Source organism: Hyperoodon ampullatus (assembly GCF_949752795.1).
Source record: "Hyperoodon ampullatus genome assembly, chromosome: 11".
Classification (NCBI taxonomy): domain Eukaryota; kingdom Metazoa; phylum Chordata; class Mammalia; order Artiodactyla; family Ziphiidae; genus Hyperoodon; species Hyperoodon ampullatus.
The window spans coordinates 46869382-46882051 of NC_136924.1; positions in this window are offsets into that span (position 1 = coordinate 46869382).

Genomic DNA, 12670 nt, shown 5'->3' on the forward strand with positions numbered 1-12670 from the left:
CTGAGAAGTTCTTTATCTTTTCTTCCATTTTGAATGATTACCTTGCTGTGTAGAGTATCTTAGATTGCAGATTTTTTTTTTCCTTTCAACACTTTAAATATATCATGCTACTCCCTTATGGCCTACGGAGCTGTTGCTGAAAAATTAACTGATAGACTTATAGGGGTTCCTTGGTATGTGACTCTCTGTTTTTCTCTTGCAGACTTTAGAATTCTCTCTTTATATTTAACTCTTGCCATTTTAATCATGTTATGTATTGGTATGGGACTCATTGGATTCATCTTGTTTGGAAATCTTTGTGCTTCCTATACCTGGATATATATTTCTTTCTCCAGGTTCAGGAAGTTTTCAGCCATAATTTCATCAAATACATTGTCTACGTCTTTCTTTTGCTCTTCTCCTTCTGGAACCCCTATTTGCAAATGTTAAGATGCTTGATGTTGTCTCTGAGGTTCCTTAAGCTACTCTCATTTTTAAAAATTTATTATTCTTTTTGCTGTTTTGAATGGGTGATTTCCATTGTTCTATCTTCCAGATAACTTATGTGTTCTTTTGTATCACCTGGTCTGCTGCTAATTCCCTCTAGAGTAGTTTTCATTGCAGTTATTCACTTCAGCTCTGACTGGTTCTTTTTTTATATTTTCTAGTTCTTTGTTAAAATTCTCACTGTGTTCATCTATTCTTTTCCTGAGTTCAATTAGCTTTCTTATTATTATTGTTTTCAATTCTTTATCAGATAAATTATTTCCCTCTGTCTCATTAGGGGTTTTTTTCCAGAGTTTTTTCCTTTTTCTGTAATTTGAATCATGTTTTTCCAACTTCTCATTTTGTTTAACTTTCTCTGTCTCTGTAAAATTAAGTGAAATGGTTACCTATCCTGGTACTGAAGGTGTGTCCTTATGCAGGAGCATCCTTATGCATTCTTCATGTACCCAACATTCTTCACCCTGCACTTAGCCTTGTTCCTTTCTGAGTGTATGCAGGGGCAGGTGCTCTGGTGCTGGCAGTCTCTATCCTGCAGCTAGCCTCACCCCTTTCCGAGGGTTAAAATTGATGGCCACTCTGGTGTTGGTGGTCTCTTCTCTGGACCTAGTCTTGTTCCCTCCTGAGTGTGTGCATCATTGTGCATGCTGGCAATGGCTTCCTCTATGCTTGTCAGAGGCAGGGCTGGGGTCAGAACTGGTTCTGTTCCCTCCACATGTGTGCACTCTCATTGACAATGGCAGCCTCCGTCTTTGTGAGAAGTAGTGCAGAAGCAAGAGTCTCTGGAGTAGGATCCTGGAATGAGCTAAGGTTGGGGGGCACACTGGTGTAATCCTGGCAAGGGTCAGAGTCTCAAGCAGTTTTCAATCTGCTGCCTACACATTGTGACTGGGAGTAAGCAGGCCTGTGTGTGTGCTCTTTAAGAGCAGAGTCTTGGTTTCTACACCCCTCCAGTAGGCCCCACTGGTTTTTAAACTAGCTAATGGGGCTCATATTCCTAGTGTTAGACCTCAGAGCTGGGGTGCCTAATAAGCAACTTGAATTCCTTGATCCCCAGGGAAGGTCCCCAAGCCTGTAATTTCCCCCTCCTTTTCTGTGTACTCCACTAGGGGTGCAGGTCTTGAACAGATGCTTCTTTTTCCTTCTTACCAGACTCTATGTGGATCTATCTTTACAGTCTTGGTTATAGAAAAGCTCTTCTGCTAGTCCCCAGGTTGATTTCAGTGAGAGCTGGACTATATATAGTTGTAGTTTCAATGTGTTTGTGAGGGGAGATGAGCCCAGCATCCTCCTACTCTGCCATCTTGATCTTCTTTAGTGAACTATTTTTAACATAACCATTTACTTATAAGCTCCAAAATAAACAAGTAAGAATGTTTATGTGTAAAGTTTAAGAAAATTCACAAAGTTCTTGATAAAGCCACTAGAATATTTTAAAATGTGGAATCTTCTTGACTTTGGGAAGATTTCAATATGAGAGGACAGATGAGATGAGCCCTTGGGATCACCTCCAACATGTGTGCTTAGATGAATAATGGTGAGTGTAGATATTGTCAGGGAGGAAGAAATTTTCCTTTACCCTTCTAGGTTCTTCTGGCTGGTCTACGAATTAAATTGCTGTGGGACACATTAATAGTAGAAAATCAAACAAACTTTCAATAACATATATTCCCAGGAGACACCCAGAGAAATTGAGTAACTCACCAAAGTGGCTGAAACCCTCACCTTAAACACAGTTTTCAACTAAAGACAAAAAGGGATGTTGGGGTAGTGATTTGGACCTCAGGAGGAAGAAGACAATTTACATGACCATGGAAAAGCAAGTTTGGTAAACAGATGTTGCTTGCTTATGCAGAGACAAGGAGACACAGAGTGAAATTTTAACAAATAGAATTTGCTTTCTTTCTTCCTGTCTATGCACCTAGTTCATACTCTAGTTATCCACGGTAATAGTTCCCATCTTGGACAAGGTCCTCTACCTATACATTCTTTTAGGCATTAAGGGGGAAGGTCCAAGTTTCTTCCTGAGTCTTTTTGGGCCTTGATTGATTTCAGCTTGAAATAATTCACATGCCACATAGACATTTTAGGGTGGCAAATTTTGCTCCCCTACAGGATCATTGTTTAATTTTTAGGTTATTAGAGCAAAAGGGTATTTGCTTGAAATTTTACTAATAATGCTTGGGTACATGACTAGTTAAGTAAAGAAACTTGTTTGTAATGGTTAATTTCCTCAAGCTCTGTTTGATGAGATGCCATGCTCCCAAGATTCTCTTTAACAACAGGCCCATGGTACGAGCACAAAAACAGAAATATAGAACAATGGAACAGGATAGAAAGCCAGAGATAAACACACGCACATATGGTCACCTTATTTTTGATAAAGGAGGCAAGAATATACAATAGAAAAAAGACAGCTTCTTCAATAAGTTGTGCTTGGAAAACTGGACAGCTACATGCAAAAGAATGAAATTAGAACACTCCTTAACACCATACACAAAAATAAACTCAAAATGGATTCAAGACCTAAATGTAAGGCCAGACACTATAAAACTCTTAGAGGAAAACATGGACAGAAATCTATGACATAAGTCACAATAAGATCCTTTCTGACCCACCTCCTAGAGAAATGGAAATAAAAACAAAAATAAACAAATGGGACCTAATGAAACTTAAAAGCTTTTGCACAGCAAAGGAAACAATAAACATGACGAAAAGACAACCCTCAGAATGGGAGAAAATATTTGCAAATGAAGCAACTGACAAAGGATTAGTCTCCAAAATATACAAGCAGCTCATGCAGCTCAATATCAAAAAAGACAAACAACCCAATCCAAAAATGGGCAGAAGACCTAAATAGGCAATTCTCCAAAGAAGATATACAGATTGCCAACAAACACACGAAAGAATGCTCAACATCACTAATCATTAGAGAATTGCAAATCAAAACTACAATGAGGTATCACCTCACACCAGTCAGAATGGCCATCATCAAAAAATCTACAAACAATAAAATTGCTGGAGAGTGTGTGGAGAAAACAGAACCCTCTTGCACTGTTGGTGGGAATGTAAATTGACATAGCCACTATGGAGAACAGTATGGAAGTTCCTTAAAAAACTAAAAATAAAACTACCATATGACCCAGCAATCCCACTTCTGGGCATATACCATAATTCAAGAAGGGTCATGTGCCGCCATGTTCATTGCATCACTATTTACAATAGCCAGGACATGGAAGCAACCTAAATGTCCATCGACAGATGAATGGATAAAGAAGATGAGGCACATATATACAATGGAATACTACTCAGCCATAAAAAGAAACAAAATTGAGTTACTTGTAGTGAGGTGGATGGACCTAGAATCTGTCATACAGAGTGAAGTAAGTCAGAAAGAAAAAAACAAATACTGTATTCTAACACATATATATGGAATCTAAAAAAAAAGAAAGAAAAAAAGGTTCTGGAGAACCTAGGGGCAGAACAGGAATAAAGACCCAGGTGTAGAGAATGGACTTGAGGACACGGGGAGGGGGAAGGGTAAGCTGGGAGGAAGAGGGAGAGTGGCATGAACATACATACACTACCAAATGTAAAATAGATAGCTAGTGGGAAGGAGCCGCATAGCCCAGGGAGATCAGCTTGGTGCTTTGTGGCCACCTAGGGGGGTGAGATAGGGAGGGTGGGAGGGAGACGCAAGAGGGAGGAGATATGGAGATGTATGTATGTGTATAGCTGATTCGCTTTGTTATAAAGCAGAGACTAACACACCATTGTGGAGCAATTATACTCCAATAAAGATGTTTCAAAAAAAAAAGAATTTATATTATCAAAAAAACCCCAAAAACAAAGAAACAACAGGCCCAGGGGTTGAGCTCATTTTGCTACAGATACTTATCCCTTTAAACATACAGTTAGTCTCAATGACTGAATATGACTCAACTTGTCTTTGCAATAACTTATTTTTTCCCCTTTGGGACATGAATTGTTAACTCTACTTTTAAAGTGGTGAGAATCTTGCTTCTTCTTTCCCTCTATTCTGTACACCCCAGGAGCATTTCAGAGAGTAACATTCTCAGAGGGTAAACTTGTGAAGGGAAATTTAAAGGCAAACATTCACTCTAGGAAAAGGCAGAGCAATGACAGCTTTTGCTTCCAAGGTTACAATGGCTTTGTCAAGAGTAAGAAGTGTCACAGAGACCCAGTAAAAATTGGAAAATAGTTTGTTTCTCTTGAGGCATGTCCTTGCCTACCTTTCCATGCCCTTCCTTCATGCTGTAGGAAAAAAGCTTCCAGATGAGCTTTAAAATCTGACCTACGTAGATTCATCTTTCTTTTGCTTGCAGGTTTGAATAATAGACCAATCAGTGTGGGCAAGGAACTCTAGGAATAGCTTTAAAAATATTGGCTGCTATTTCATGATTTTTTCTGGTTCATAAGGGAACCATGTTGGAGACTGATATCAATATCACTCTTGAGGTTATGCCATTCTGCTTCCTGTACCTCTTTTTGGGCTTCACCAGGTCCTACCAGCATGTGCAGAAGGTCGTAAAGATTTGCCAGTCTGGGGTCTTAGGCCCTGATGAAGATTAAATTCTTTAGAAAAGTTTTGGGGATCCTTTCTGGGTTTAGTGTGGCTCTTGGTTTGGTCTTTGACCCAAAGGTGAAAGATACCTGAAGGTGGTTACCCAAGATGTGGCCTTATTTTATAAGATAACTGTTTTGGGACTTCCCTGGTGGCACAGTAGTTAAGAATCCACCTTCCAATGCAGGGGACACGGGTTCAAGCCCTTGTCCAGGAAGATCCCACATGCCTCGGAGCAACTAAGCCCGTGCACCATAACTACTGAGTCTGCGCGCTAGAGGAACAACTACTGAAGCCTGGGCACCCGTGCTCTGCAACAAGAGAAGCCACTGCACTGAGAAGTCTGAACACCACAACAAAGAGTAGCCCCCACTCACCACAACTAAAGAAAGACCGTGCACAGCAACGAAGAACCAATGCAGGCAAAAATTAAAAAAGAAGAAAGAAATGAAAAAGATAACTGTTTAATATTCTCTGTAGAGTAGAAAGGCAAATCAGATAGAGGATTAGTAGATGTGAGTGCTCAGGTAAAGGAAGGTAGAGGCGAGTAGTAGGAGTCATATTAGTCTTATAGCCTTTTTTTGGGCTACCTCATGTGTCTTCAATTTTTTAATAGCCTTTTGCAATGAATACGTCATTGAAGCTATTTTGGAATCTTGAAGACTTTGGGGGCTTTCTGCAGGCCAATTAAAATTGGTATCCCATTATCTTTGCTTGATTTGGGAACCATTGCTTTCCAGTGTACACCTTTAGTAAGATTTTGCCATTATTATTGATATCTACAGCTTCCAGGACCATATTTCTTAAAAATAAGGTGTGCTGGAAGGTGGAACATTGAATTATTTAGATTTGAAGATCCTATTTCTCTAGATAAGCTTTGGGTGTCTCAGAATTAAATTAACCTAAGAGAGGTGTGCCCCTGGGTTGAGAGTTTTATGGTGTTTTACAGGGTACCAAATTATCCTAGCTTGAGAGTCTTAGATTTAGGTGTTGAGTGCTCTAACAGCTTCTACATGCTTGATCTATACCCACCAGTTTTGCAACTTTGGCTTCTGAGACTCCCATTATCAATAGATCTAGGGACTTCCCTGGTGGTCCAGTGGTTAAGACTTTGCTTTCCAATGCAGTGGGTGAGGGTTCAATCCCTGATCAGCAAGCTAAGATCCCACACGCCTTGTGGCCAAAAACCAAAACATAAAAAAAAAGAAGCAATATTGTAACAAATTCAATAAAAGACTTTAAAAATTGTCCACCTCAAAAAAACCTTTAAAAATAATAGATCTATTATTCCTTTACATCATGTGCACATTAACAGTAACCAAGAGTAACTGAGGAAGCAGAACTATGGGCACCAGCAATGACCAAAGAAACAGTACTGTGGAATGGCCAAGGGCTAGGGACTGGAGTTCCAGGTGGACTGGTTTGCCAGCTCAACCTGACATGCTGAGCCATGGACAGCAATTGTGGACTAACAAAGCTCTAAGGACTGGTACTCTGATAGAGCCTCCTGTCAGTCTAGGCTGACCTATTAAGCCTGGACTAGAAAGTCAGTAATAGTGAGAGCATGGATTAAGATCCTAGAGGAACCTACCTATGGCTTTTAGAAACAGCGAGGAAGACAGAACCCAAAGGATTCAGTAGCTACCAACACCTGCATTTCTAGTTGTCTCTGAAACTTCGGATTCCACCACCACCCACAAAACTGTGAAAAAAAAATTCAGCTGAGTAAATTTTGAAGATTCAGGAATTAATGAATTGGGCAGCATCCAATCTAGCAGATAGAAAGGAGTCTGAAGAGCTATAAAAGGCAAGAGATTTTATAGGCAGAAGGGAGCAGGAACAAGGAAGCTTTACTAGGCTAAAAAGCAGAGTGGTTATCCAAAGTTTACTTTTCTGATAGGGGATGGCAGGGGTCTATCTGACAGATTACCTAACCAATACTGACCAGGTGATTCCTGATTTACTGGTTTAAGGTTCTATTCCTGAGAGAACCAAAACTGTGATTATGTTAAGTCTCAGTTTGGTGACATAGGCCTTCCCATAAATGACTCCATTTTGAGCCTGCAGTCTTGTTTTTAACAGGACTTAGTAGGTATCTAGGCTGTATAATTTTAGAAGGTCCAGGAGAGTGGCCCTAGCTCTCATTATCTCCCACATCAAAGAGTAATGATGTAAAACTCCTAGAAGAGAACACAGGCAAAACATTCTCTGACATAAATCATACCAATGTTTTCTTAGGTCGGTCTATGAAGGCAATAGAAATAAAAGCAAAAAAACCCAAATGGGACCTAATCAAACTTATAAGCCTTTGCACAGCAAAGGAAACCATAAACAAAACAAAAAGACAAGTTACACACTGGGAGAAAATACTTGCAAATAATGTGACTGAAAAGGGATTAATTTCCAAAATATACAAATAGCTTATACAACTCAATAACAAAAAAAAAATCCAATAAAAAAATGGGCAGGAGACCTAAATAGACATTTCTCCAAAGAAGACATACAGATGGTCAATAGGCACATGAAAAGATGCTCAACATCACTAATTATTAGAGAAATGCAAATCAAAACTACAACAAGGTATCACCTCACACTGGTCAGAATGGCCGTCATTAAAATATCTACAAATAACAAATTAGCAAGCAATAAATGTTGGAGAGGGTGTGGAGAAAAGGGAACCCTTCTACAATGTTGGTAGAAATGTAAATTGGTACAGCCACTATGGAGAACAATATGGAGATTCCTCAAAAAACTAAAAATAGAGTTGCCATGTGATTCAGCAATCCCATTCTGGGCATATATCCAGACAAAACTATAATTCAAAAAGATACATGCACCCCTATATTCATTGCAGCACTATTTACAATAGCCAAGATGTGGAAGCAACCTAAATGTCCATCAACAAATGAATGGATAAAGAAGATGTGTGTAATATTACTCAGCCATAAAAAAGACTAAAATAATGCCATTTGCAGCAACATGGATGGACCCAGAGATTATCATACTAAGTGAAGTAAGCCAGACAGAGAAAGACAAATATCATATGATATTGCTTATATGTGGAATCCTAAGAAAAAAAACTGATATGTATGAGCTTATTTACAAAACAGAAATAGATCCAGAGACATAGAAAACAAACTTATGTTTTACCAAAGGGGAAAGTGTTGGGGGAGGGATAAATGAGGATATTGGGATTAACCTATTCACACTACCATAGATAAAATGGATAATCAACAAGGACCTACTGTATAGCACAGGAACTATACTCAATATTTTGTAATAACCTATAAGAGTCTGAAAAAGAATCTATATATATATATATATATATATATATATATATATATATATATATAAACTGAATCACTTTGCTGTATACCTGAAACTAGCACAACATTGTAAATCAGCTGTGCTTCAATTAAAATATATTTATAAAATTAAAAAAAAATAAATCCATGGAGGAGGTAAGGCATACAGTTATTGTTCTTTTCACCTTAGAATAAATTATGTCATCTGTTTTCTAACTCAGGACTGCAAAGCAAGAAGGAGTTGAACAGGGCTGAAAGGGATTCCATTGTAGGCATCACTTACCAGCCAGGGAGCAGTATGAGAACTCTAAATGGAGTCAAAGAGAGGTGGTTGGATAGAGAAATAGGCCTAGTCCTAGCTCTGTTATTACCAGCAGGGTGTCACTTCACCTCTCAAGGTCTCAGTTCCCTGATTTTTAATAAGGGGATTGGATTAGAATGACTTCTAAGTTCCTATATAGTCCTGATGTTCTATCAAGTCTGTCCCCTCCATTCTTAAACTCACTGATTGATGAAGGAGTCTCCATGTGTCCTGTATAAACCTATTATCATACTATGAACTTTGATTTCACCTTATTTCATATTTTCAGACTAAACGGTCTTAGGTATTTTCACATACAGAAGCTACTTTACCTCCTATATTACTCTAGTTATGTGTTCTCTCACTTCTACAGATTTGTTATCTTCAAAGTTTCTTGACCCATAACTTCTTTTCACTGTCTTAGAGACAAGATGCATATTAAAGTAACTAAACAAGGCAAGCTTCCTGTTTCATAATTTGCTTGCTTCCTAAAAGTAACTGGTGTTTTACTTTTGACCAAAGAGCACCCTAAACTGATATTTTCAAGGCCTAATGAGACTCCTATCTTTGCTAAGGGATGAGTCACAGTCACATAGTCATTGTCATATCAGTAGAGTATGGATTATTTTTATCTCAATAGGTTATGTTACTTTTGTCCCTACTGGACATTATCTTTGTTTTGTTTTGTTTGTGTTTTGTTTTTTTGGTAGGCCATGACTCGTGGCTTATGGGATGGGATCTCAGTTCCCCAATCAGGGACTGAAACTGGGCCAGTTGTGAAAGCCTGGAATCCTAACCACTAGGCCACCAGGGAACTCTCTGAACCTTATCTAATACTTTAATGCCTAGTTGCATTGCACAGCTCATGGATACTGTTCTTGCTATCCTTTAGGCACTGTCATATTTTCAAGTAGAAAACAAGAGGGACAGAGCTCCTTCCTCAAATTAAATAATGTCTTTTCATCTTTCTTCTTACTCCATGCTCAAGAATATAAATTGCAGCAGAATCTATAAGAGGGTCTGGACAACAAACAGGATTATATCTCTCAATGTGAGCTTTAGTGCTTGAACATTGATATGTACAAGTGTAGTGAATGGTGTTTGTGGTTCTGGAACTGGACAGGGGACTTTATATGAGTAGCTTTGACCCTGCTACAACAAATTCGTGAATCACATGTGATCCCTGCCCCTGTCCTAATGCTCTACTTCTGTGGAGGGAAAACGATCCGTACTAGAGAGTGAATGGGACATCTATAACTTTCACCTCTGTAAGGACGTTCTTGATGCCGCCCTGAAATGTTTTCTGTTCCAAAGCATTCTCATCATACTCTTTGTCACTGTTTACTCCTCTTTCAACATCTTTTTGTAAGGTTAGTAGAAAAATAAGATTTAGATCTGTAATCTGCATTGTATCCTTAAATATTTTTTAAAAAATAAGTGGGACATGAATCTAGAGATGAGTATGAAAGAAATACTCAAATCATTTGGCCCATTTTTATTAAAAACAATTTAGCAGGGCACCTACATTGGTAATGAGACCTTCCTTAATTCAGTAAATATTTAGTGAGTCCTTAATATATTACAAACACTTTTCTATTTGAACAGACCAACATGGGGGCTCTTTTGGGGGCAAATTTGTCAAAAGGTAAATAGTTAACAAGTACATATAATTACATATAAGAAAGTAATAAACTTTAAGAATTGAAGATACAGAGAAATTGACTTTGAGGCAAGTAATAACAATAGGAAAGTCATATTGCCAATCACTTTATATATATTAAGTTTTAATCTCATAACAATCTGTGTTAGTTTTCTAAAGTTGCCGTAACAAAATACCACAGCCTGGGTGGCTTAAACAGCAGAAATTATTTTTCTCACAGTCCTGGAGTCTAGAAGTGAGAGATCAAGGTGTCAACGTGTTTTCTCCTGAGCCTTCTCTCCTTGGCTTGCATATGGTTGCCTTCTTTTCCTCTGTACACAAATCCTTGGTGTCTCTCTGAGTGTCCTAATCTCCTCTTGTAAACACACCAGTCAGATTGGATTAGGGTCTCCTCTAACTATCCCATTTCAATTTTACCTTTTTAAAGATCCTATCTCCAAATACAGTCACATTCTGTGGTATGGGGGCCAGAGTGGGTGGGTGTTAGGGCTCCAACACATGAATTTAACCTGTGTAACAAATCCTGTGAGGTAGGTACTGTTATTATCTCTGCAGATGAGACTCAGAGAGGTTAAGTAACTTGCCTGGGGTTTGAACTTCAAGAGCTATGCATTTAATTACTATGTTCATGTATAAGAAGACAATCAACTAAGGAAATTAGGAGGTAAGCTATTGGAAATCAGTAAAACTGAGATGCATCCTTCAGCCAAAAGCACATGGCATGGATTCAGATGGTCTGAATTCAAGTTCCTACTCTCCTATTTACAAGTTGTGTAACGTTAAGACTGTTAACCACACTGAGATTTTTTTCTCCCTTCTCTTACCCTCCAAAATAATCCCAATGCTCTCTAAAATTTTCTTTTTCATTAACAACAACAACAAAAAATCTTGGTAGTAATCTGTTAAACATTTCTTTACACACTAATGAGTTGCAGGCCACATTTGAAAAACAGTGCATCATGCAGCTTTTGTGGACAAATGTAAAATCTTCTCAATTAGTGGTCCTAGCTCAGAGTTTTGTGGTTCTGTAGTCTTTGGTTACCTAAAGGCAACTCATAAGAAGGAAGTTACATTCTCTTAATGAAAAGAAACACATACAATATGATGAATATGATGCATTAATTTTATTCTTGCTCTGCTGAGTGCTGCTCACCTGTCCTCTCCTCCTGTGTCCCGACAGAGTGGGAAGGCACGAATTAAGAGCAAAGTGATTGGAGATCAGCTTTTTCATGACACTGTCCCTACATGGGTGAATGCTGCTGGGTCCCCTACCTCCCATCATGGTTTGAACTTACTTAACCTTCTTGGCACAGGAAGAGACCTGGGAGAATTACAGGCTTCTCATGTAAGGTATTGCACAATGCATTGATCACCTCAAAACAGGAAATAGCACTTGTAGTCTTGCAAGGGTGCACACACACACACATGCACACAATGCTTGTACATGTGCAAAAGAGCTAAGAACAGAGAGAGAGAAAAAATTAGCTCCAAGAAATAATATCACTTATGGTCAATGACCTTAATACATTAACTTGGCCAGTAAAACAAACATCAGCTAGTGTATATCAGTCTCTCACCAATCTTCTCAATCAAGTAAGACTCTCCTCTTCTCTTGGGAAGGAGCTAGTAAAAGGGTGGAGAGAATGATGGTGGCTTCCTCCCCAGAACATCCTCATAGTCAGTTAAGTATGGAATGAAAATCTCTAGCACTCCCTGAGAGGTCAGAACTATTTGTGATAGTACCTATTTTATGACCCAAGAAAGGAATGTAAGGAGAAAAGACAAGTTCCCTCTACACTTGTCACCTAGCATTTTTAGATATTCTTTTATGTGTGCCACAAAATCAAAGAAATACTAAAACTTCATAAACCCAAGAAGACTAATTATCACCAAAAATTAAAACACAGTGTAGTATGCCCCTGAGGGAATATATCAGAATCTCCTTAGGTAAAGGATGAAAGAGGTGTAGTTTGAAAACTCCCCTAGTAATTCTGAAAAGTCCCTTCAGCGCTTTTCCATCACTCTCCCCCTACATGCACAAATTGAGAACCAAGCAAGATTCCAAGCAAGAAGGGAAGAGTGCCAAGAACAAGTCCCTAGGGAATACCAATATTTGTGACTTAAGCAGATGAAAATAATCTTATAAAATAGACCAAGGACCTTCTAGAAAATCGGAAGAATGCCAAGAGAGGATGGACTCCTAGAAGCCAAAAGCATAGATTGTTTCAAGATAGAAAGAGTAAGTTAACAACATCAAATGCTGCTGATTGGTCAGTAACATTGATATATTATTATTTTTAATGATAATAATGTACAAGGTGCTTTGTATGTGCTCA